This window comes from Schistocerca cancellata, chromosome 9 (genome assembly GCF_023864275.1).
Source record: "Schistocerca cancellata isolate TAMUIC-IGC-003103 chromosome 9, iqSchCanc2.1, whole genome shotgun sequence".
Classification (NCBI taxonomy): Eukaryota; Metazoa; Arthropoda; class Insecta; order Orthoptera; family Acrididae; genus Schistocerca; species Schistocerca cancellata.
This window is the reverse complement of record NC_064634.1, coordinates 31,778,108-31,801,250: the sequence shown is the minus strand read 5'-3', so window position 1 is coordinate 31,801,250 and position 23,143 is coordinate 31,778,108.

The following is a 23,143-nucleotide window of genomic DNA, read 5'->3' as shown; positions in this document are numbered from 1 at the left end:
GTGCTACAATCTGTCAGCAAAATAACAACAGAATTAAACTAAATAACGTTGTTACGTGGAGTAAAAATATAAATGTAATATTACTTTAATATATGAAAATGACTGTAATTGAATATTGTAATGCTATGGTATGTTTAATTGTAAATAGACAACTTGGTGTAATGTAAAATAATGTTTAGGTGTGGGGGGAATCCCCGATAATGAGAACAGTGTACTGGTTGGCGCGTGATATTGGCGGTAGAAGTAAGTTGGCGTAGCTCTGAGGCAGAACAAGTGATAAGTGGCGTAAAAGTGACTGCCGGTGTGTGCTACGGTAACGTTGCTAACAGACCATTTAGAAGTGAGCGGAAAACCGATTTGGACCTTGTTTATCGTATGGCTACAATCTAAATGGGCACTAAGGCTTGTAAGACGCGGTATTTCGACGGAGATGGGCTGTGAGAGCAAAATAGTACGGTTTCCCAATCTGTGGTACATGGCACTGCATGGTGCAATGCTTTCAGTAACTATATTGACAAGCAGATGTATGTTGTTCTTTAACTGAGCGTTCAAGGAAATTGCTGCCACCACAGTACACATTGTGCCTTCAGCACAATGCAAGCTCAATAACATTAAATTCAGTAATTACAATTTGTGTAGTTTACATTAACCTAAAACCAGTTCAAGTATTTATCATGTGTTTTTATGTATTGTGAAACGATTTCAGGCTCTGGTGTTGTTTTAAATGAATGATGTCCTCTTGCTAGGCAATATCAAACATACAGAATTAAGTGCTCGCTGTTCAGTCACTTCAAAGAAATTATCAGTGCTACTAATAATCAAATATACACGTAAAAATAAGCTGGTTACGCGCCATTATCGTTATTTATTCCAAAAATGCCGTGTAGTAGTTGGACCACCATGGGGTATCTATTCAAACCTATTACACGCAAGAGACGCTTTCCGGAACTCCGATGCCGCATGGTCTAATAATAACACAGTAAATTCGGGTTGTGGAATGTCGCGTACGGTCGCAGGATCAAATCCTGCCTCTGGAATGGGTGTGTGTCATCTCCTTAGGTTAGTTAGGTTCAAGTAGTTCTAAGTTGTAGGGGACTGATGACCTCAGATAGTATGTCCCATAGTGCTCAGAGCCATTTGAACCATTCGCGTACCCGAGGTAGAAAAGGGCAGTGCATCATCGGAGGTGTCATTTGTATTCATATGATTCACGTAAAAAGTTGTCCGACGTGGTTATGGCCGCACTACCGGAATTAACAGACTTTGAATGCGGATTGGTACTTGGAGCTAGAAGCATGACACATTCCATTTCGGAAATATTCAGAGAATTCACCACGGATAACGCAGCAGACGACAACGCCTTGGATCCAAATCATCAACAAGGGTCCAGCTGAATCGATCACTGACTGGACGTAGTTATGTTCGGCTACTTGGAGACCATTTGCAGACATTTATGGACATCATATTCCCAAACAACGATAGAATTTTTATGGTTGGCAGTGCGCCAAGTCACCAGGCCATAATTGTTCGCGATTGTTTTTCGGAACATTCTGGACAATTCGAGCGAATCATTTGGCAACTGAGATAGCCCTACATGAAACCTATCCAAAATTTATGAGACATAACAGAGCCATAAGTTCGTGCATTAAATATACAGGGTTATTACAAATGATTGAAGCGATTTCACAGCTCTACAATAACTTTATTATTTGAGATATTTCCACAATGCTTTGCATACACATACAAAAACTCAAAACGTTTTTTTAGGCATTCACAAATGTTCGATATGTGCCACTTTAGTGATTCGGCAGACATCAAGCCGATAATCAAGTTCCTCCCACACTCGGCGCAGCATGTCCCCATCAATGAGTTCGAAAGCATCGTTGATGCGAGCTCGCAGTTCTGGCACGTTTCTTGGTAGAGGAGGTTTAAACACTGAATCTTTCACATAACCCCACAGAAAGAAATCGCATGGGGTTAAGTCGGGAGAGCGTGGAGGCTATGACATTAATTGTTGATCATGATCTCCACCACGACCGATCCATCGGTTTTCCAATCTCCTGTTTAAGAAATGCGGAACATCATCATGGAAGTGCGGTGGAGCACTATCCTGTTGAAAGATGAAGTCGGCGCTGTCGGTCTCCAGTTGTGGCATGAGCCAGTTTTCCAGCATGTCCTGATACACGTGTCCTGTAACGATTTTTTCGCAGAAGAAAAAGTGACCGAAAACTTACTCGTAAAACCGTGAGATTGCACAAAACACTTTAACTTTTGGTGAATTGCGAATTTGCTGCACGAATGCGTGAGGATTCTCTACCGCCCAGATTCGCACATTGTGTCTGTTCACTTCACCATTAAGAAAAAATGTTGCTTCATCACTGAAAACAAATTTCGCACTGAACGCATCCTCTTCCATGAGCTGTTGCAACCGCGCCGAAAATTCAAAGCGTTTGACTTTGTCATCGGGTGTCAGGGCTTGTAGCAATTGTAAACGGTGAAGCTTCAGCTTTAGCCTTTTCCGTAAGATTTTCCAAACCGTCGGCTGTGGTACGTTAAGCTCCCTGCTTGCTTTATTCGTCGACTTCCGCGGGCTACGCGTGAAACTTGCCCGCACGCGTTCAACCGTTTCTTCGCTCACTGCAGGCCGACCCGTTGATTTCCCCTTACAGAGGCATCCAGAAGCTTTAAACTGCGCATACCATCGCCGAATGGAGTTAGCAGTCGGTGGATCTTTGTTGAACTTCGTCCTGAAGTGTCGTTGCGCTGTTATGACTGACTGATGTGAGTGCATTTCAAGCACGACATACGCTTTCTCGGCTCCTGTCGCCATTTTGTCTCACTGCGCTCTCGAGCGCTCTGGCGGCAGAATCCTGAAGTGCGGCTTCAGCCGAACAAAACTTTATGAGTTTTTCTACGTATGTGTAGTGTGTCGTGACCATACGTCAATGAATGGAGCTACAGTGAATTTATGAAATCGCTTTAATCATTTGTAATAGCCCTGTAACACCGGCAGAACTACCGGAATTATGGACGTCTATAGAGGCGGCATGGCTCAATGTTTCTGCAGGGCACGTCCAACAACTTGTTGACTCCATGGCACGTCAATTTGCTCGACTACGCCAGGCAAAAGCGGCTCCGACAGGACGTTAGCAGGTATCCCATCACCTCTGTCCATCTCAATGTATGTGCTGCTGGGGAATGTTTTCAAGAGTCTATCTTAGAAGAAAGATTAAGGAAAGGCAAACCTACGTTTCTAGCATTGGTAGACTTAGAGAAAGCCTTTGACATTGTTCACTTGAATACTCTCTTTTAAATTCTAAAGGTGGCAGGGGTACAATACAGGGAGCGAAAGACTACTTACAATTTGCACAGAAACCAGATGGCAGTTATAAGAGTCGAGGGGCATGAAAAGGAAGCAGTGGTTGCGAAGGTAGTGAGACAGGGTTGTAGCCTCTCCCCCATGTTATTCAATCAGTATATTGAGCAAGCAGTAAAGGAAACAAAACAAAACTTCAGAGTGGGTATTAAAATCCATGGAGAAGAAATAAAAACTTTGAGGTTCGCCGATGACATTGTAATTCTGTCAGAGACAGCAAAGGACTTGGAAGAGCAGTTGAACGGAATAGACAGTGTCTTGAAAGGAGGATATAAGATGAACATCAACAAAAGCAAAACAAGGAAAATTGAATGTAGTCGAATTATGTCGGGTGATGCTGGGGGAATTAGATTAGGAAATGAGACTCTTAAAGTAGTAAAGGAGTTTTGCTATTTGGGGAGCAAAATAACTGGTGGTCGAAGTAGGGAGGATATAAAATGTAGACTGGCAATGGCAAGGAAAGCGTTTCTGAAGAAGAGAAATTTGTTAACATCGAGTGTAGATTTAAGGGTCAGGAAGTCGTTTCTGAAAGTATTTGGTATGGAGTGTAGCCATGTATGGAAGTGAAACATGGATGATAAATAGTTTAGACATGTTGAGAATAAGAGCTTTCGAAATGTGGTGCTACAGAAGAATGATGGAGATTAGATGGGTAGATCACATAATTAATGAGGAGGTATTGAATAGAATTGGGGAGAAGAAGAGTTTGTGGCACAACTTGACTAGAAGAAGAGTCATCAAGGGATCACAAATTTAGCATTGGAGCTCAGCGTGAACGGGAAAAATCGTAGAGGGACACCAAGAGATGAATACAGTAAATAGATTCAGAAGGATGTAGGATGCAGTAAGTACTGGGAGATGAAGAAGCTTGCGCTGGATAGAGTAGCATGGAGAACTGCATCAAACCAGTCTCAGGACTGAAGACCACAACAACATTCAGCCGCTTATTGATATTTTATAGTCCTCGATGTTGAATTTCACCAATTCTCAGAGCCAGCTGGAGAAATTTCCAGCCTGTCCGAGAAATTTCTCTTACGATTCGAATAAAGGAAGATGCGAACAAGATTATCCTGTCGCCTGAGCCACACAATTTACGACTTGATATGTACAAAAGTGTCCTCCAACAGACGCTTACAAGTAAAAAATTGCCACTAGCAGACCTAGAATACCTAAATATTCAATTTCTCAAATACGCAGACATCAAGATTAGACTTGTCACACATTGTATCACAGACTCTTTCTCCTGTCACCTCGGCGTTTTATGCTCGCGACTGAATTGGTAGTATTCAGCCGTCGCGTGGAGTTAACGCCCGAGAGGTGGAGGTTTATTGCACTATTGATCTTTTGCCAACTTGGCGTCTGGACTAGTCTATCGTCTTACCTCCGGAACGCAATTAATCATACTTCACGAAGCCGGACTTGACGGCGAGCCAATTACAAGGTAAATAGTTCTGAATATTTGACGCCATTACGCCCTCCCGCTGTCTGCGCTGTGAGTTATAAGGTCCCTCAGAAGCGTTTCGGGAAGCTGATTACGGGTCAGCGCTAATTCTGTTCCAGAACTCCTCAACAAACTTAATTTTTTATGAGGGACGCTGCTTCCGAAACGTGGTCAAGATACGATTAGTCGTTTACAAAGAATTTTGTCCTTCAAATACCTCAAAGGCATCATCAGAATCGATTAGCTGATGGAAACGGCACTTAAACAGAAAGTTGTTACTACCGGCTAGGTAAACAGGGAGCTGTAGTTAGAAGTCGGAAGTGCTAACACTGGCGTGACCGCGGACGTGACGAACAGCGGCGGTCATGCTATCGAGTAATTGATCAAGTTATTGTAGGAAAATATTGTATTTTCAAGCAGTTAACGTCTCGATGGAAAGGGCATGTAAGTAAAATACACTGAAGAAAAAAAAATCTTAACTCCAACAAATAATTCAAATGACCGTGCGGCATTGATGGCTAGGAAGCTCTGAGGAAGTCCGGTGACGCTACATTGGGTGACTTGCACGTCTGTGATGATAAGATGATGAACAAGACAGCACATTGCCCAGTTCACGGCTGGACAAAATCTCCAACTAGGGACTGTTCAAATGGTTCAAATGGCTCTGAGCACTATGGTACTTAACTTCTGAGGTCATAAGTCCCCTAGAACGTAGAACTACCTGAGCCTAACTAACCTAAAGACATCAAACACATCAATGCCCGAGGCAGGATTCGAACCTGCGACCGCATCGGTCGCGCGGTTCCAGACTGTAGCGCCTAGAAACGCTCGTCCACTCCGGCCGGCCCAGCGCCTGTTCCATAGTAGGAAAAGACGTTACCACTCAGCTAAGCAGCCGGACAACAAATAATTAATGTAGAGTAATGAAATTTCGAGAATGCATTTGTCTAGGTAACATACACTCCTGGAAATGGAAAAAAGAACACATTGACACCGGTGTGTCAGACCCACCATACTTGCTCCGGACACTGCGAGAGGGCTGTACAAGCAATGATCACACGCACGGCACAGCGGACACACCAGGAACCGCGGTGTTGGCCGTCGAATGGCGCTAGCTGCGCAGCATTTGTGCACCGCCGCCGTCAGTGTCAGCCAGTTTGCCGTGGCATACGGAGCTCCATCGCAGTCTTTAACACTGGTAGCATGCCGCGACAGCGTGGACGTGAACCGTATGTGCAGTTGACGGACTTTGAGCGAGGGCGTATAGTGGGCATGCGGGAAGTCGGGTGGACGTACCGCCGAATTGCTCAACACGTGGGGCGTGAGGTCTCCACAGTACATCGATGTTGTAGCCAGTGGTCGGCGGAAGGTGCACGTGCCCGTCGACCTGGGACCGGACCGCAGCGACGCACGGATGCACGCCAAGACCGTAGGATCCTACGCAGTGCCGTAGGGGACCGCACCGCCACTTCCCAGCAAATTAGGGACACTGTTGCTCCTGGGGTATCGGCGAGGACCATTCGCAACCGTCTCCATGAAGCTGGGCTACGGTCCCGCACACCGTTAGGCCGTCTTCCGCTCACGCCCCAACATCGTGCAGCCCTCCTCCAGTGGTGTCGCGACAGGCGTGAATGGAGGGACGAATGGAGACGTGTCGTCTTCAGCGATGAGAGTCGCTTCTGCCTTGTTGCCAATGAAGGTCGTATGCGTGTTTGGCGCCGTGCAGGTGGGCGCCACATTCAGGACTGCATACGACCGAGGCACACAGGGCCAAGACTCGGCATCATGGTGTGGGGAGCGATCTCCTACACTGGCCGTACACCACTAGTGATCGTCGAGGGGACGGCAAGGGAACTTGCTGTTCCAACAGGACAATGCACGTCCGCATGTATCCCGTGCCACCCAACGTGCTCTAGAAGGTGTAAGTCATCTATCCTGGCCAGCAAGATCTCCGGATCTGTTCCCCGTTGAGCATGTTTGGGACTGGATGAAGCGTCGTCTCACGCGGTCTGCACGTCCAGCACGAACGCTGGTCCAACAGAGGCGCCAGGTGGAAATGGCATGGCAAGCCGTTCCACAGGACTACATCCAGCATCTCTACGATCGTCTCCATGGGAGAATAGCAGCCTGCATTGCTGCGAAAGGTGGATATACACTGTACTAGTGCCGACATTGTGCATGCTCTGTTGCCTGTGTCTATGTGCCTGTGGTTCTGTCAGTGTGATCATGTGATGTATCTGACCCCAGGAATGTGTCAATAAAGTTTCCCCTTCCTGGGACAATGAATTCACGGTGTTCTTATTTCAATTTCCAGGAGTGTATTTAAGTGACTAACGTAACAAGATCACAGGTTAAAGTAAATGCAAGATAAGGTACTGCAAATGTGGAATGCTGGTTCATTAATTATCCTGCGTAACTGCCGCAATATTGAATGCAAGCACGTTGATGCGCTCGCATTGTGTTGCACAGGTACCGGATGTTAGTCTGTACGATGCAGACCCATGCCTGTTGCACTTGGTTAGCCGATACAGGAACGGTTAATGCTGTTTGTAGATGGATGCTCGAGTTGTTCGATTATGACGCATATGCTCTCGACTGGAGACAGAGTTGGTGACTGAGCAGGCCAGGGCAAAATGTCGATACTCTGGACAGACACTGAGATACAACAGCGCTATGTGGGGGAGTTATCCTTTGGAAAATAGCCCGAGGAGTACTATTCATAAATGGCATCACACGAGGTCAACTCATCAAATTAATGTAAGAATCTGCCGTCAGGGTTAATGGGTTAACTATGAAAGTACTCCTGCTGTCATACGAAACCGCACCGCGGAACATAAGTGCAGATGTGTTTCTATTGTCTCTCTCAAAGAGACAGGTAGGTTCCAGGCAATCATTTGGCCTTCTTCTAAGCAACATGTCCTTCACGCGCACCTAATCAGAACCAGCTGTCATGAAAAAAACACGGCAGACTTTCAATCTGACCTCCATTGTGTTCTCGCCTGACACCACTGAGGTCACAAATGGTGGTGTTTGGCGGTCAGTGGAATGTACGGTACAGGGCCTCCGGCCGATTTGCAACAGTTGCCGGCCGGAGTGGCCGAGCGGTTCTAGGCGCTACAGTTTGCAACCGCGAGACCGCTACGGTCGCAGGTTCGAATCCTGCCTCGGGCATGGATGTGTGTAATGTCCTTAGGGTTAAGTAGTTCTAAGTTCTAGGGGACTGATGACCTCAGCTGTTAAGTCACATAGTGCTCAGAGCCATTTGAATCATTTTGCAACAGTTCGCTGTGTCACTATGGTGCCAAATGCTGCTCAAACTGTAGCTGCGGGTGCATTGCGATGCGCCAGAGCCATACGCCGAAGACAGTGCTCTTCCCTGAAGGTACTGCAGCGTAGTCGTCAGGAACCCGGTCTTCTTGCGACTGTACGTTCTCGTTACCGCCGCTACCAGCAGTCATCTACTGTGGCTCTCTGCGTTATCGCACAAGCAACATCCACGTTCTCGTAGACCTATTACACGACCTCGTTCAAACTCAGAGAAATCTTGATAATGTATACGTTCTCGACCAACATCACCTCGTCACGTGCTGCCTAAGAGGTAAAAAATAAAATGAAATGATCGTATGCCATTGTTGACCGGGAGGTCCCATGCGGGGATGTTCGGCCGCCGTATTGCCGTCCTTTCTAGTTGACGCCACTTCGGCGACTTGCGAGTCAATGATGATGAGAGACACAATACACCCAGTCACCACGAGGTAGAGAAAATCCCTGACCCCGCTGGGAATCGAACCCTGGATCCTGTGCTAGGGAAGCGAGAACGCTACCGCAAGACCACGAGCTGCAGACAGTCTTAGAGGTAACAAATGCTCACGGCTGTTAGCCGCCTATTAAAAGATATGCATCCTCATCGTGGCGCTACTAGCTTATATGACTGGCACGAAATTTTAACAGTCATCATCTTTGAAATGTAGACAAGTGGCTACCAATTTTCGTTTGAGTGGCAAAACCCTTTTGTTGCGATTTAATTTAGTCAGTGTATGTTCTCGACTTTTTCTGTGTTTTCCCCTATTATCCGGATGTCTTCATGGTCCAGAGACGTCGACTGAACTGCAAGCCTTCGAGCCTTGATCGTCCGCACAGATGCACCCAAAAGAGGTAAATACCCTAAAATTACATTTTTATGTAACTTACTCGGTGAAGATGAGAAATTATCAAGCACAAAGAAATAAATTTTACACAAAGTAAACAAAAATGATTGCATCTAAAATACACTACTCGCCATTAAAATTGCTACAACACGAAGACGACGTGCTACAGACGCGAAATTTAAACAACAGGAATAAGATGCTGTGATATGAAAATGATTAGCTTTTCACAGCATTCACAAAAGGTTGGCGCCGGTGCTGACACCTACAACGCGCTGACATGAGGAAAGTGTCTAACCGATTACTCATACACAAACAGCAGTTGACCGGCCTTGCCTGAGGAAACGTTGTTGTGATGCCTCGTGTAAGGAGGAGAAACGTGTACCATAACGATTCCGACTTTGATAAAGGTCGTATTGTAGCCTATAGCGATTGCGGTTTATCTTAACGCGACATTGCTGCTCGCGTTGGTCGAGATCCAATGACTGTTAGCAGGATATGGAATCGGTGGGTTCAGGAGGGTAATACGGAACGCCGTGCTGGATCCCAACGGCCTCGTATCACTAGCAGTCGAGATGAGAGGCATCTTATCCGCATGGCTGTGACGGATCGTGCAGCCTCGTCTAGATCCCTGAGTCAACAGATGGGGACGTTTGCAAGACAACAACCATCTGCACGAACAGTTCGACGCCGTTTGCAGCAGCATGGACTATCAGCTAGGAGACTGTGGCTGCGGTTACCCTTGACGCTGCATCACAGACAGGAGCGCCTGCGATAGTGTACTCGACGACTAACCTGGGTGCACGAATGGCAAAACGTCATTTTTTCGGGTGAATCCAGGTTCTGTTTAAGGCATCATGATGGTCGCATCCGTGTTTGGCGACATCGCGTTTGGAAGTCGTCGCCATACTGTCGTATCAGCCGGCGTGACGGTATGGGGTGCCATTGGTTACACGTCTCGGTTACCTCTTGTTCACATTGACGGAACTTTGAACAGTTGACGTTACATTTAAGATGTGTCACGACCCGTGGCTCTACCCTTCATTCTATCCCTATGAAACCCTACACCTCAGCAGGATAATGCGCGACCGCTTGTTGTAGGTCTTCTACGGTCCTTTCTGGATACAGGAAATGTTCGACTGCTGCCCTGGGCAGCATATTCTCCAGATCTCTCTCCAATTAAAAACTTCTGGTCAATGGTGGACGAGCCTAATGGTTCAAATGGCTCAGTGCACTATGGGACTTAACATCGGTGGTCATCAGTCCCCTAGAACTACTTAAACCTAACTAACCTAAGGACATCACACACATCCATACCCGAGGCAGGATTCGAACCTGCGACCGTACCAGTCGCGCGGTTCCGGACTGAGCGCCTAGAACCGCTAGACCACCGCGGCGGGCGGGGGTCGAGCAATTGGCTCATCACAATACGCCAGTCAGTACTCTTGATGAACTGCGGTATCGTGTTGAAGCTGCATGGGCAGCTGTACCTGTACACGCCATGCAAGCTCTGTTTGGCTCAATGCCCAGGCGCATCAAGGCCGTTATTACGGCCAGAGGTGGTTGTTCTGGGTACTGTTTCTCAGGATCTATGCACCCAATTTGCGTGAAAATGCAGCCACATGTCAGTTCTAGTATAATATATATGTCCAATGAATACCCGTTTATCATCCGCATTTATTCTTGGTATAGCAATTTTAATGGCCAGTAGTGTAGGTATCCACCCTGAGGTGGTCCGCTGTTGATATCTGAAGACACCAAGGTTTCGTCTCCTGGTAACGCCGTTCCCAATATCCCCCTAGACGGCGAAGTGGCCTTGAGATGAGGCTTTAATAGCTTCCGTGCGTCGGCTCACCCCCTTGTCGGCACCAGCGAGTCCAGGACCGAGTGAGTCTTATAGGACACTGGGCGAGCTTCTCTCATGTGTGATTGATGCTTCTGGGCTAGCACTCTATTAACTCGGCGGGAAGTTCGGCAGCAGCTTTTATAATAGATGTTCACAGGGACATCTGCATGTGAAGTGAGGTTCGAGATACACTCTGAGTTTAAAATGGGCATTGACGGGATGATCTTGAGCGGGTCAGCCGGGGAAATTCGCCGTCGAGATTACGAGAGCGTGTGTGTAGCAGGTGCAATGAGTACAGCTTTAACCGTTTGGTAATTTGGCCTGAAGTCAACCCATTGCATGTGTATCTTAATCGTGGCAAGGGAAGGCCGGCTCATGGGAATAAACAGTGAGCCTTACAGTCTGTTCCTTCAATCCCATAAACCTTACAGTGTAATGAGCACTCATTAACTTTTGTACACGGATACGCCACCGATTAATCTTGTTTAACCCTAGCCGGCAGGTGTGGCCGTGCGGTTCTAGGCGCTTCAGTCTGGAACCGCGTGACCGCTACGGTCGCAGGTTCGAATCCTGCCTCGTTCATGGATGTGTGTGATGTCCTTAGGTTAGTTATGTTTAAGTAGTTCTAAGGTCTATGGGACTGATGACCTCAGAAGTTAAGTCGCATAGTGCTCAGAGCCATTTGAACCATGTTTTTGTTTAACCCTACTACCTTCCTTAAAGGAGCTGTACAATATGCTGTTTCACGTCATAACAAACCGCTACGGTACTTAAATGCCATGGTGATTACAAATTATTAAAAATTATTATAATTTAATTGCAGGTTTATTTGCTACGATATAAACAAATGTACCAGTATTACATATCAACAATCTCAACAACGACGCAAGCGTTGGCCCTCAAAGCGCTGCTGCGTAATAGAGTTGTACCTGGTGTACGAACTGTCAGTCGCGGGAGAAATTAGAATTGAGTTTTACTTGTTGCCGAATTCCACAATATGGGCTGTGGTATCAAACAAGAAATCCACAAACATCTCCTTTAAAACTTGAACATTTAATTGGCTACTTGTTGTCACAACTTCATGAACAGAAGTAGGTGCGTTTGCTATTTTGTTTGCCTTCCCGGGAGCCTGGTGTTGAAGGGCTTCCTGTTTGTATTCTCCTAAACATGACCACTGACTCTACATTTCGTGACAGCATTTTTCTAACTTCAGTGTAAGGAGTAACTAGGAGTCTTCCCATTTCATAGAGAAATATTCGTCTTTTGTAAACAACATTATTCTGCACCCCGGATTTATTTCTCTCCACAGCAGAAAAACATTGCAGGCAGAAGTGTCAATAATGTCAAGATGATCATTGATTAGCGGTTGGTTTTCCTCTTGCATGTGTAGGTTTCAATACACTGATCCAACGTGTCGGCTGCTTCCTTATTTTCGTTGTAGTCCAATATTTATTTTTGGTTCCTTGTTTATTTCCTCATTGTTGTTCATTGTGATCACCAGTACAACCTGCTCGTTCTACCTTATAACGTAAGATACGACTGTGGTATCTTAACTAAAAAAGAACTTCAAAGTGTAAACATCTTTGCTTGATACAGCGTGTTTCAAAAATGACCGGTATATTTGAAACGGCAATAAAAACTAAACGAGCAGCGATAGAAATACACCGTTTGTTGCAATATGCTTGGGACAACAGTACATTTTCAGGCGGACAAACTCTCGAAATTACAGTAGTTACAATTTTCAACAACAGATGGCGCTGCAAGTGATGTGAAAGATATAGAAGACAACGCAGTCTGTGGGTGCGCCATTCTGTATGTCGTCTTTCTGCTGTAAGCGTGTGCTGTTCACAACGTGCAAGTGTGCTGTAGACAACATGGTTTATTCCTTAGAACAGAGGATTTTTCTGGTGTTGGAATTCCACCGCCTAGAACACAGTGTTGTTGCAACAAGACGAAGTTTTCAACGGAGGTTTAATGTAACCAAAGGACCGAAAAGCGATACAATAAAGGATCTGTTTGAAAAATTTCAACGGACTGGGAACGTGACGGATGAACGTGCTGGAAAGGTAGGGCGACCGCGTACGGCAACCACAGAGGGCAACGCGCAGCTAGTGCAGCAGGTGATCCAACAGCGGCCTTGGGTTTCCGTTCGCCGTGTTGCAGCTGCGGTCCAAATGACGCCAACGTTCACGTATCGTCTCATGCGCCAGAGTTTACACCTCTATCCATACAAAATTCAAACGCGGCAACCCCTCAGCGCCGCTACCATTGCTGCACGAAAGACATTCGCTAACGATATAGTGCACAGGATTGATGACGGCGATATGCATGTGGGCAGCATTTGGTTTACTGACGAAGCTTATTTTTACCTGGACGGCTTCGTCAATAAACAGAACTGGCGCATATGGGGAACCGAAAAGCCCCATGTTGCAGTCCCATCGTCCTTGCATCCTCAAAAAGTACTGGTCTGGGCCGCCATTTCTTCCAAAGGAATCATTGGCCCGTTTTTCAGATCCGAAACGATTACTGCATCACGCTATCTGGACATTCTTCGTGAATTTGTGGCGGTACAAACTGCCTTAGACGACACTGCGAACACCTCGTGGTTTATGCAAGATGGTGCCCGGCCACATCGCACGGCCGACGTCTTTAATTTCCTGAATGAATATTTCGATGATCGTGTCATTGCTTTGGGCTATCCGAAACATACAGGAGGCGGCGTGGATTGGCCTCCCTATTCGCCAGACATGAACCCCTGTGACTTCTTTCTGTGGGGACACTTGAAAGACCAGGTGTACCGCCAGAATCCAGAAACAATTGAACAGCTGAAGCAGTACATCTCATCTGCATGTGAAGCCATTCCGCCAGACACGTTGTCAAAGGTTTCGGGTAATTTCATTCAGAGACTACGCCATATTATTGCTACGCATGGTGGATATGTGGAAAATATCGTACTATAGAGTTTCCCAGACTGCAGCGCCATCTGTTGTTGAAAATTGTAACTACTGTAATTTCGAAAGTTTGTCTGCCTGAAAATGTACTGTTGTCCCAAGCATATTGCAACAAACGGTGTATTTCTATCGCTGCTCGTTTAGTTTTTATTGCCGTTTCAAATATCCCGGTCATTTTTGAAACACCCTGTATATTAATAGGGACTTCAGGTTTACTTTTTCTCACTGTCTCCAACATTGTAAGATGTCTTTTGAGAAGTCCTCTACCTAATACAACGGAGTGGTAACACCGGTTGCCGGCAGATCACCGAAGCTAAGCGCTGTCGGGCAGAGCTAGCACTTGGGCGGGAGTTCATCTCGTCTGCCGGACGCTGTTGGCAATCGGGGTGAATTCGGCCGTTGTGAGGCAAACTGAGGAGCTGTCTTACTGAGAAATAGCGGCTTCGGTTTCGTAAGCTGACACGGCTGTGAGAGCGGTGTGCTGATCACACGGCCCTGCCTATCAGCATCCAGTGACGCCTGAGGGCTGAGGAGGACATGGCTGCAGGTCGGTACTGTTAGGGCTTCATGGCCTCTTCGGGCAGAGTTTAGTTTAGTTGTTTGGTCTAATACATATGATGTGAAGAAATTCTTACTTGTGACATTTTGTCCTCTAAACTCATTGATCTATGACAACCCTTATACCTTCATTTTTCTCAGGTAATTTTCGTGTATAGATTCATTCTTTCAAAAGATATGAAGTAGTACTATCACATAATGTCCATATTTTTACCCTATACTTCGACAGTTTCTCGGTATATACTGTTTGAATGGTTGTTCACACACGATTAGGGCCTACATTTGTGTCACGTTTATATAGTTTTGGAAGTACTTCTACCCACGTATCCCACAGGATTCTGACAGGTGCCAATTAGTCATTTACTCTTACTGCTCTTAGACCAGACTTGTAATCTAAACGTAACACACGTCAGACGCCACGGAACCGTTTTAGCGACTTTCTGGATCCCGCGGACTATTTGTTGATTCAGCATGTGATTTATACACACCAGCCAGTAATCACAGGTCAAGATAGGCTACAAGCTGTCACCATAAAATCTTTGTTCCTCAATATTAGTCAGTTCCACCACAATACTCTGAATATTATTGTTCATCATAACTTGAAAAGATGATTTTATGTCACTTACTTTGTCTACAGCGTATCTTGCCAGAGAAGGACAGGAGTCAGCTTTGCAATATTTGCACTAGATGCTCTTCCACTTTGCGGAAAAGGATCTGAGCTTCGCGTGATTTTTTTGTATTACACTGAATCAGTTGTACAACTTGCTGGTATCAATATCCGAAATGTCTTCTGAATCACATGAAACATGAATGTTGTCGTCACTGGTGTGATTTTCATCTTCAGAAATACTCTCCTCGCAGTCAGTTGCTTTCACTAATGCTCCTAATTTCTCATAGGAAAGAACTCGTTTTGTCATAATACCCACACAGATAGTACTACGGTGGATACATGAATTGCGTGTGCTCACAACAGTTGGTAAACCATAGTTATTAGCGATAGCGTGTTATAATAATTTGAATGCAGTCAGCGACCTTCGTTCATTTCGACTATAAGGTATCAGATATTTGCTTCGTCGTAAAAAACCGTTATGCATATACCTCAAGCATGTATAAATAGAATTTGACTATGATACTGAAGAGGAAGTTGTTGTCCCGTTCCATATCTTTTCTCAATAAATACCGATACAGGAGAATTATAGTGAGCGTGTTTTTACTAGACAGAAACACATCAGTGGGTAACAAGCAGGAGAGAATGGACCAAACGGTATTTATTCATTTATTGACTGGTTTTATTTCGTGTGTGCCACGTTTCACAGCATCCTTTCCCTAATGCGACGTTGACTCTATGAATGAGATATTATGTGAAGCAGCAGAAAGCCTTAGTCACAGGTTGTAGCATTGCATGAGTGGAGTGGTTATGTGGTAGGATAGTACCAACCCCTAAACGCGAACAAGTTTGGCAAAGAAGGTGTGCAAGTCAGGTCAGAGAGGTCGCGAAGGCACGGGTATTGGCTTTGTCAGGTTGTCGAACCATCCCCTCCACAACCTTTTGAACGAACAACGGTTAGGCGAGGTGTCCGCAGGTCCTCTTGTTCCTGGGTAGTGGAGCTGGACAGACGTGGAGGTCCGAGCTCACTATTTTGGTACTGTTAACAAAGGCATTAGAATGTTTCAAATCTGTTCTTTAATAAGGTCCTGATGTTTTAAATCTGGTGTGAGATTACCTCGAAACCCCCATAAGAGAGGTTATTTTGACAGTTTGGTCAAATTTCAGTAAGAACTTCGGGTTTGTACCTTGATCAGGCCACGCACCATGGGCCTTAAGCTCACTGAGTTATTATTGCCCTGTGCTTAATAGATGTTAACTCTTTTAATGTATTTTAATTTATTTGTATTGGTAAAGTTCAGTTTCGATCTGAGAATGTATAGTAGACGAGTGAGTAACCATACAGTAGTAGGTGAGTGTAATATAGGGAAGGAATACTCTTGTGTGTCTGTATTTTCGCACTTCTGTTGGCTACCGCAACATGGCCACCTGTGTGGAATAGTACTGATGTGATAGTTAATGTTTCTTGTTCCTCCTCGTAACTATTTGATTCGCCTACAATGAAGTGCGTTACGTAAAATACACGGATTACACTCTTGTATCTAGGAAATGATGCGTTTTTAATGCCCATTGATTGGATAAAGGCCTGCAAAATTTTTACTCCACGTGACAGTAAATTTTCTTCACCCCAGCTCAGTAATGTGGTGGTGTTTCTGAACGCAAGATTACACCAAACAGGCAGTCATAGTCAAATGGCTCTGAGCACTATGGGACTTAACAGCTATAGTCATCAGTCCCCTAGAACTTAGAACTACTTAAACCTAACTAACCTAAGGACAGCACACAACACCCAGCCATCACGAGGCAGAGAAAATCCCTGACCCCGCCGGGAATCGAACCCGGGAACCCGGGCGTGGGAAGCGAGAACGCTACCGCACGACCACGAGATGCGGGCGGTCATAGTCAAGTGCACCATTTGCTACCCACTCTTCAGCGTACGTCTTAACGGAAATTGAAATATTTAGGCAAATACTCTTCCGCCCTGTCCGAGATCGCTTGCAGTGTCTTTGCTGAACTTGTTCTGCGTGACCTGTAGCAATTAAATGCAATAAGCATGGGTTTAGGTACAATTGTGTGTCTGTATAAAATTTTATTGAGGCAAAGTCTACGCTCCCCTCTCCCTTTCCGTAATTACGTGGCGAAAGTGAATCATGTTAACTAGAGAGACCAGTTGTGATGATGTATATTCCAAAAGATACACAGCTAATCGTTGAAATGCCATCGATATTGAATAAATATCACTTAATCTATATCCTCGACTGATTATTTCCTCCCTTCATCTTAAAGAATAGGTGAAAGTCACTACCACGGTTGAATGCTGAGTCATGAAAGTAAATAAAGTCTGTATGCTGCTTAATAAGTCTGGCATAGGTTCCTTCTGTAGTGGTTCTAAAAAATATTGCGTTATCCGTTGCGTTCAAATTTTTACAGGTTGGTTAAACCCACCCGCTAGAAAGTATTTATACCACAGCAGTAACTCGCAGGGGCCTGTAATTTCGTGGACCACACGCATTGTTAAACCATTACTACAGAAGGTAGCTTGCAGGAGCTGTAGGACATGACAAGTGACGGTAATCTTCCTACCAGGTCCGAGCTTGAACATGAACTGTACCAGCGGCAGTAGAAGGTTACTTTGCAATATTTGTGTTTATTGGCCCGAGGAACATAAGTGTAACAAATTAAGTTTAATCCCTGTCGTACGGCCATAATCACTGGGAAACCTTCTCTCATAAATCATCTGAGCACAAATGAGATCTCCACCAGCGCACTAACCCTTTATACATGGTGTACGCGATTCTATCACCATCTGTACATATGCTAATGGCTATCACCATATCTTCTGCCAACTCAGTGTAGAGCTGGATGTCAACTCTAGTGTGCGACCGACATGGTTAATAGAGAAACGTGGCGTATGTAATCTGAGTCGTTAGTAGTCCGCCCGGAAAGATATTCCATAGTGTTGCGCAGTTAAGACTGTGTCCACAGAAGCCTAATGTTTGGACTTTAGGACATCTGGAATTTCTCTCTTCTACAAGATGTAGAGAGAACGCCATGTTAAACACCAATGATGTTAATGATGTACTCCTCCATTACCGCATCCATGTGATACAGCAGATGGCCGACGTTGTGCTAGATGGTCTGTGACGTTATTTTTCGTTCATTACGTGCATTATATAGCGGTCCATTCGATGCTCAGGAAACTCTGACTCCTTCCATCCTACATTACCTGTTTTTTTTTTTTCTTTTTTCCAAGGGTAGTACAGACCTGGAGACCGTGCTCCTTGTGGAGCCCCTGTCCTTTACAGCGAAATAGGGCGGGAGCTGGCTGTAGGGAATGACAGTGTGTCACTTGGTAAAAAATTGAAGTTCTGACATTGTCTCCCTGAAAGCTCATTGTAGCGAGGGGATTGCAGGGGCTTAACTATCTAGTACAAGTACAATATTATCATATAAAGCAGTCGTTCCTATCTTATTCTACATGCTGCCCCACTTTGCAACATCGTAATATCGTTCGCTCCTAGTTATTTTTTCAATCTTATTTCTTTGCGTCTTTCGAAAGTCTTTATTTGACAATAACGGTAATCTTAAAGTAATGGAAGGTTATCAAATATTGAATAAAACGAAATTATACTTTTTCAAAGGACATGGTAGGAAACTTGTAAGGTAGGAGACGAGATACTGGCAGAAGTAAAGTTGTGAGTACCGGGCGTGAGTCGTGTTTCGGTAGCTCAGATGGTAGAGCACTTGCCCGCGAAAGGCAAAGGTCCCGAGTTGGAGTCTCGGTCGGGCACACAGTTTTAGCCCGCATCTCGTAGTCGTGCGGTAGGGTTCTCGCTTCCCACGCCCGGGTTCCCGGGTTCGATTCCCAGCGGGGTCAGGAATTTTCTCTGCCTCGTGATGGCTGGATGTTGTGTGCTGTCCTTAGGTTAGTTAGGTTTAAGTAGTTCTAAGTTCTAGGGGACTGATGACCATAGATGTTAAGTCCCATAGTGCTCAGAGCCATTTTTGAACCACACAGTTTTAATCTGCCAGGAAGTTTCATATCAGCGCACACTCCGCTGCAATGTGAAAATCTCATTCTGGAAAAATCCCCCAGGCTGTGGCTAAGCCATGTCTCCGCTATATCCTTTCTTTCAGGAGTGCTACTTCTGCAAGGTTCGCAGGTGAGCTTCTGTAAAGTTTGGAAGGTAGGAGGCGAGATACTGGCAGAAGTAAAGCTGTGAGTACCGGGCGTGAGTCGTGCTTCGGTAGCTCAGATGGTAGAGCACTTGCCCGCGAAAGGCAACGGTCCCGAGTTCGAGTCTCGGTCGGGCACACAGTTTTAATCTGCCAGGAAGTTTCATATCAGCGCACACTCCGCTGCAGAATGAAAATCTCATTCTGGAGACATGGTAGGACTTTTCAGTATGTAGGAAGCCAGAACGTGGACTTAACGTTGTGCTCCGGCTGTACAAACTCCTGTAACTCTATTTCAAGACAAACCATATTCAACAAAAATTTCATTAACCGCAGAAAATACGTTAGAATCCTGTGATAATCACACCATGGTTTTAGAAAACAACAGCTCATCCTTTATTTTAGTCTCGTCCACAGATCGATAAGAAACTATTACCTGACAAATTTTTTAGATATTTTCAGCCTTTTAACTAGATGGTATTTCACATTAAGGACCATTTCTCTGATCCTGTGTTGCATACTGTTGTTTATAGAGGTATCTCGTCCTCAAGAGCTCAGATGGAAACCCAGTTCTAAGCAAAGAAGGGAAAGCAGAAAGGTGGAAGGAGTATATAGAGGGTCTATACAAGGGCTATGTACTTGTGGACAATATTATGGAAATGTAAGTGGCTGTAGATGAAGATGAAATAGGAGATACGATACTGCGTGAAGAGGCCCCCGGAGTAGACAACATTCCATTGCAACTACTGACGGCCTTGGGAGAACCAGTCCTGACAAAACTCTACCATCTGGTGAGCAAGATGTATGAAACAGGCGAAATACCCTCAGAATTCAAGAAGAATATAATAATCCCAATACCAAAGAAAGCAGGTGTTGGCAGATGTAAAAATTACCGAACCATCAGTTTAATAAGTCACAGCTGCAAAATACTAACGCGAATTCTTTACAGACGAATGGAAAAAGTAGTAGAAGCCGACCTCGGGGAACATCAGTTTGGATTCCGTAGAAATGTTGGAACACGTGAGGCAATACTGACCCTACGACTTATATTAGAAGCTAGATTAATGAAGGGCAAACCTATGTTTCTAGCATTTGTAGACTTAGAGAAAGCTTTTGACAATGTTGACCTCTTTCAAATTCTGAAGGTGGCAGGGGTAAAATACAGGGAGCGAAAGGCAATTTACAATTTGTACAGAAACCAGATGGCAGTTACAAGAGTCGAGGGACATGAGAGCGAAGCAGTGATTGGGAAGGGAGTGAGACAGGGTTGTAGTCTCTCCCCGATCTTATTCAATCTGTATACTGAGCAAGCAGTGAAGGAAACAAATGAAAAATTCGGAGTAGGTATTAAAATCCATGGAGAAGAAATAAAAACTTTGAGGTTCACCGATGACATCGTAATTCTGTCAGAGACAGCAAAGGACTTGGAAAAGCAGTTGAACGGAATGGACAGTGTCTTGAAAGGACGATATAAGATGAACATCAACAAAAGCAAAACGAGGAAAATTGAATGTAGTCGAATTATGTCGGGTGATGCTGGGGGAATTAGATTAGGAAATGAGACACTTAAAGTAGGAAAGGAGTTTTGCTATTTGGGGAGCAAAATAACTTATGGTGGTCGAAGTAGAGAGGATATAAAATGCAGACTGGAAATTGCAAGGAAAGCGTTTCTGAAGAAGAGAAATTTGTTAACATCGAGTGTAGATTTAAGTGTCAGGAAGTCATTACTGAAAGTATTTGTATGGAGTGTAGCCATGTATGGAAGTGAAACATAGACGATAAATGGTTTGGACAAGAAGAGACTAGAAGCTTTCGAAATGTGGTGCTACAGAAGAATGCTGATGATTAGATGGGTAGATCACATAACTAATCAGGAAGTATTGAATAGGATTGGGGAGAAGAGAAGTTTGTGGCACAACTTGACCAGAAGAAGGGATCGGTTGGTAGGACATGTTCTGAGGCATCAAGCGATCACCAATTTAGTATTGGAGGGCAGCGTGGAGGGTAAAAATCGTAGTGGGAGACCAAGAGATGAATACACTAAGCAGATTCAGAAGGATGTAGGTTGCAGTAGGTACTGGGAGATGAAGAAGCTTGCACAGGATAGAGTAGCATGGAGAGCTGCATCAAACCATTCTCAGGACTGAAGACCATAACAACAACTACAACAAGTAGAGAGATTGTCCAACACAGCTGTCAAAAGCTTCATCGAATTTTCACTGTGTTTTCAATATCGCAACCTGTCGGACCTCGCTTTCCGAGCAGGGCTCGCTACATAGCCTTCATTATACTGTTCTTTTATCAGACATTTTCACTCAACCTACGGAACCAATAAAAATGCTATTTGTGTGTACAGAGCATAACGGGCATAATACCAAGTTACGAGCGCAAAGCGCAAACTGAAGAATGTGTTGTGTAAGCAATAAGTTGGCGACACTCGAGGCAAAGCTTACGCTGCAAACGCCACAGAAGTGCACTCACCAGCGTTAACAAGAACATACACTTTGAGACCTGCTGCCTGAATGATTCAACTTTCTCCCGATCTGTCTGCCCAACCCTAGGTATGCGAGCCTCTGTAGGTTTCGAACTGCTGACACAAAAGATGGATGAAAGATTAGAGTTACCGTCCCGTCGACAGCGAGGCTACGAGTGGCGAAACAGATACTTGGGTTCGGGTAGATGGGAAAGGAAGTCGAGAGTGCCCTTTCGAAAGAATAATCTCGGCGTTTGCCGAAAGTGATTTAGAGAACTCGCGGAAATCCGATATTTTGAATGCCCGGTCGGGGATTTGTAGCGCCGTCCTGCAGTGTATTTGTCCATTGTGCTACCTTCTCTTCCACGCTAGGTGAGTTTATAAAGGGGCAGGGAACAAATGAAGTTCCACACACAGGTTGTGCTACGGTGAGTGCCACTGAGCAACTGGCTGTTTATCGCTAGATCGCGTCTGTTACGGAAGTATGGATGGTCTCCCTTTACGCAGCACGTTTCAAGGCTCCTGAACATGCGTTCCTGTGTATTTAGCACTGCAGGTGTCTATCAGGCAATGAGTTCTCACTCTGCTAAGCCATGTATCAGTTTCTGACAGCGACGTTTGGCGCTCTCGTCACAAAACTTACGCTTAATGCATGACTGTATGCAAACGAGTGTATATCGGACAGATACTACACATACGCTTTCGAAGACAAAAAGTCCCGTTTGTAATATGTTAACACAATAATGGAAGTAACAGAGCAGAAGAGTTCATTATACCCGAGCCCTAGTACTCGCTACTGACATAAATTAATTTTGCACGACCAGTATTCTTTTCTACAAATACAGTCAAAGAGTCAAAGGCAGGAGATGAAAAAGTGGGTTACTGGGATGGTGGTGGAAACGAGTTAATGAACTGCTTAAAAGTGTGTGTATCAGTTGTTTCAAAAAGCAGCTAATGAGTTAATTGGGCACAAAATAGAGGGCTGTAAATTACGACAGAAATAACGCAAATCGACTGGCTACAACAACCCCGTGACAAAGTGCACAGTAAAATTAGAGCTCTACCCACTTGTTTCGTTTTTTACTGCTATAAATAACTGCTGGCATATTTGCAGAGAGACCATAAACTAATTAATGATTTAGTGCTAGATACCTCTTGTATAGTAAAACGCTGCTATTTTCTACACGTATTTGCTGAGGGTTTTTCATTCGTTAAAAAGGAGGGAAGATTAGAATATGACGTCGCGTCGACTACGGGTACAGCTCGGGTAGGATTTAGAATCACCGTCCTCAGAAACCGAAATACAGTGTCTTTTCAGCCGATTACAGAATATCAGTTTTTTAAGCACTGACGACAGGAATTGTATAGAAACACCATTACGGCAGTTGATATCATTTTCTGATTTTTCCTATAAGAGAGAATTTATGAATTGAGTCATGCCTAAGAAGATAATTCGATTAAAACTTCCTGGCAGATTAAAACTGTTTGCTCGACCGAGACTCGACGTGAGTCGTGCTTCGGTAACTCAGATGGTAGAGCACTAGCCCGCGAAAGGCAAAGGTCCAGAGTT